The following is a 4,749-nucleotide window of genomic DNA, read 5'->3' on the forward strand; positions in this document are numbered from 1 at the left end:
GGGTTTCACCATGTTGACCAGGATGGTCTCGATCTCTTGACCTCGTGATCCACCCGCCTCGGCCTCCCAGAGTGCTGGGATTACAGGCGTGAGCCGCGCCCGGCCCTATTTTCATAAAAGGTGGTGAACTTGCACATAATATTGGCTTCCTCCCAAGGCCCAATCTTGAAGTGAGAGGAAGCTGCCAGATCCTGAAAACTAAGAGAAAATCTGCAGAGATTTTCATGGTGAGGGTGGGAAGACATGGTAAGGGTGAGAGTGGGAGAGGGCAAAGTGTCACAGACACTTTGAGTGTGATGAGTAATTTTATGTCAGCTTGATTGGACCATGGATGCCCTGACATTTGATCAAACATTATCCTGGGTTGTTTGTGAGCATGTTTCTGGATAAGGTTGGCATTTGAATTGGTAGACTTACTCAGACTACCAAATTGAAGATCCTTCCTTGCCTGTGGCTTGGTAGAGGGGCGGTAAAGGGTATTTTAACTTAGGGGTAGTTCCTGCTCTGAGTGGTTACAGCTGGTCCTCGGGAAGAACAAAGCTAAAGCTGCCTTTTGTCTGTTATTTTATTTTTTTGAGGTTTAAATAAAGTTTACTAATTTTGACCAAAAAAAAAAAAAAAAAAAAAAAGCAGATTGCCTTCCCTAATACGGGTGGGCCTCACCTAATCAGTTGAAGGCTTGGCTAGAACAAAACGACCTAGTAAGAGGAAAATTCTTCTGCTCGACTGTTTGAGCAGGAACATCGGCCTTCTTCTACCTTTGAATTTGAATAAAAACGTTGGTTCTTCCTGGGCTTTGAGCCTGCAGCTTTCAGACTGAAACTTTTGCCATCAGCTTTCCTGGTTCTCAGGTCTTTGGACTCAGACTGGAATGACGCTTTGGATTTCCTGCATCTTCAGTTGCTGACTGCTGACCTTGGGACTTCTTGGCCAGCCTCCATAATCCTGTGAGCCAATTAGTCTCCTGTTGGTTTTGTTTCTTTGGAGAACCTTGACCAACACATTAGGGTTGTGTCTGGAAAGTGCTTGCCAGTTGGTTTCTTTCTTTCCTTCATATTTATTTGGGTGGATCACTGCCCACCACATGGACCCTATAGGACAGGAAAATAGTTGTGTTTCTCAAAGGCAACAGAATAAGATTCTCGATCCTGACTAGGATAGTAAATAGAGGATTGCTGGACAGGCCACTCTGAGTATTCCCCTACCAAAACGTTTGTTTTATAAATGTAAAACACTCCATTTTACCTCCTCTGCTGGTTACTTACCTCTTTGCATGCTTTTTCTTGCAGTCATTCTAGGGATTACATATACACCCCTAACTTATCATTTAGAGCTAATATTGCATGAAATAGAAGAGCAATATGAACTATAAGAGCAATGTCCTGCTGGTGCTTTGGACTTAGAGATTACCACAGAGAAACGCAGCCTCTGAAGAGAGCAGTGCCTGCGTGGATGTTCTGGGCACTACTATGTAGGTAGGAATGACAGCAGAATGCAACATCACCTTGAAGTGCCTAGAGGCATGCTCCTCTCCCAACTCACTTGGAGTCTATGCAATCTAGGTGTTTGACTCTCCTCCAAGGTATGTACTAGCAGTAAAGGTAGCTGATAAGCTTTCAGAAGGGAAAAAAAAAAAAAAAGAATTCTGAGGAACACAAACATCACTAAAGAAAGGCCAAAAATGGAACAACATATACCAGAGGAAGCAGAGTTAATGGTCTGGGAAGAACAGGAATATAAATAAATGTAATAAATATCTTCAAAGTTCTAATAAAGGATGTTGGAAACATGAAGCAGATATAAATTACGAATATGAGCCAAATGGAAATACAGGATAGGAGAAATATAATAGTTGAAATAAACAGTTCAGTGGGCTGAAAGTATTTTTTCTTCCTTTCATTTCTTTAAAATATGTGACTGTTTAAAGCAAAAAATTAGAGTACTTTTGGGGTTTATAATGTATTGAGATATATGTATGTAACAATAGCACAAAGGCTGGGAGTGGACAAATGGAATTATACTGTCGTAATGCTCTTATATTTCATCCAATATTAGCTCTTAGTGATAAGCTAAGGATGCGTATGCAATCCCTAAAAGAACTTCTAAAAAAAATGCAAAGAGGTGAAGCTAAGTAGCCAGTAGAGAAGCCAAAATGAAATGCTAAAAAATATTCAGTCAGTCGGGTGCAGTGGCTCATGCCTATAATCCCAGCACTTTGGGAGGCCATATAAAGCCCAGGTTTCTAGTTTATAAAACTGGAAAAAGAAGAGCAATTAAACCCAGAGTAAATATAAAGAGAAAAATGCTAAGGATAAGAGAAGAAATCAATCACATAGAAAATAGAAAAATAATAGCGACAATTAACAAAATAAAAAATTGGTTATTTTGAAAGATTAATGAAGTAAAACATATGTCCACCAAAGACTTTACAAGAATGTTTATAGCAACTTTATTCATAATAGACAATGACTGGAAACAAATGTCTATGAATAGAAGAATAGATAGATCAATGTGGTGTAGTCATACAATGGTGTATGATTGAACAATACAAAGGAAAGAACTGTTAGGCACACAATGACATGGATCAATCTCAGACATGCTGAGCAAGAAAGCCAAAACAAAAACGAGTAGATACTTTACGATCCCATTTATACGAGGCCAAGAACAGGCAAACAGACACAAATCTATGGTGAAAAAATAAAATCAGAGAAACGGCTGCTAGTGGTGGGAAGGTGGTTGACAAAAGAACTTTCTGGGATCATGGAAATGTTTTATAACTTGTTAGCTGTGTAGTTGGATGGGTGAATTCATTTACCACTACTCATCAAACTGCACACTTAAGATCTGTGCGTTTCACTTCTGAAAATTGTATATGAAAAAGAACTGTAAGCAAACATTAAACTTAGTTATGAAGTTTGCTTATTGAAGTAGTAATGGTTAGTAAAAGAGTAAAAATATTGAGGATAATGGGAGCCAGATTTCCCATTGTTGGAGTTACAAATAAAGCAAGAAGCAAGAGTAGAATGTACCCTTATTATTGAATTGAGATTAGAGGTATCAGTCTGAACATCCTTATGATAAAGTACATGATATATTATATATATTTCCTAGCCACTGTCCTCTGAGAAGACCTAGAAGCCATGACACATTGATGGCAATGATACATCAATGGCAATCTGATGCCCAGATCATGGTTTCTAAATACCACCTTCCATTAAAAGAAATCAAGTTCTTTGGAGAGAAGGCTGATTCCAGGGCTGGGGCAAAAGTCAGCAGTGAGCCTAGAACATCTTGTTCACGCCAGAAAGTCAGGAAGTGCTCATTCAGTAACGAGGGTATGTTACAACCATATTGGAGCCAGTCTGAAGTGACTGTCACTGGCCAAATCTATTATAATTTTATAATTGAGTAGTAATAAATTAAACTCATTCCACAAAATGAAAATCCATCAATTCATATTTTTATTAGTCAATGAATAAATAAATAAATATGGGTAAAGAAAAGCTCTTCCTTTGTAATGATAAGCTCTTCTATTGTAATAGAAGGAATGATGGAGTTAGAAAGTAATCAATGGGTGCTAAAACTAAAAAGTGGAAATTTAGGGAAGAAAAGAATATTTACATTGTCTCAAAGGATCTTGCAAAATATTACTTATTAGTTACAAAGGCGAAAATACTACCCTTACAGTGGAGAAATATGGCAATTGTCACCTTACATCAAGAAACTTTAGACAAACCCAAATTGAAGAATATTCTACAAAATAACTGATCTGTCCTCTTCAGAAGAGTCAAGGTTAAGAAAAAAGGCTGAGAAACTGCTCCAAATTAAAGGAGGTTAAAGAGATAAGCCAACACTGTACAGTGTATGATCCTCGACTGGATACTGGTTTGGGAGAGCAGAATAGCTCTGTGCCCAGTGCTGGGACAAACGGTACCATTTGAATATGCAATGTAGATAGATTACATAACAGTATCGTATTATGTCAGTGTTAAGTATCCTGATTTTGATAATGGAACTGTGATATATAAAATAATGTTTGTGTTTTTAAGGAAATAAACATTGAAAATTTAGGAATAAATGGGCTGATATCTCCAGCTTACTCTGATTAAAAGGGTATACATATAAATAGATACAAATAGAAAATAATGAAGCAAATGGGGCAAGATATTAAACGATTAATAAATCTGGGTAAAAAGTATATGGGCATTTCTTGCACTATTCTTTCAACTTTTCTTTAAATTTGAAATTGTATCAAAATTATAAGTTACCAACAAAATCCCTGGGGAAAGGATTGTTTAGTAGAGGCAATTGAAATAGTGAGGAATTGGCCTGGTGCAGTGGCTCATGCCTGTAATCTCAGCACTTTGGGAGGCTGAGGCATGCGGATCATGAGGTCAGAAGTTCGAGACCAGCCTGGCCAACATGGTAAAACCCCGTCTCTACTAAAAAAACAAAAATTAGCCAGATGTGCTGGCACATGCCTGTAATCCCAGCTACTCGGGAGGCTGAAGCAGGAGAATCACTTGAACCCAGGAGGCAGAGGTTGCGGTGAGCTGAGATTGCGCCATTGCACTCTAGCCTGAGTGACAGAGCAAGACTCTGTCTCAAGAAAAAAAAAAAAAAAAAGAAATAGTGAGGAGTTAAAGGCAACCATAAGTCTCTTCCCAAGGAACAGGTAGTTATAAGATGCCAGAAACAAATAATGGAATACAATGCAGGAGTCAGAATTTTTAAATTTATCAATCAATC

This window comes from Cebus imitator, unplaced genomic scaffold (assembly GCF_001604975.1).
Source record: "Cebus imitator isolate Cc_AM_T3 unplaced genomic scaffold, Cebus_imitator-1.0 Scaffold42, whole genome shotgun sequence".
Classification (NCBI taxonomy): domain Eukaryota; kingdom Metazoa; phylum Chordata; class Mammalia; order Primates; family Cebidae; genus Cebus; species Cebus imitator.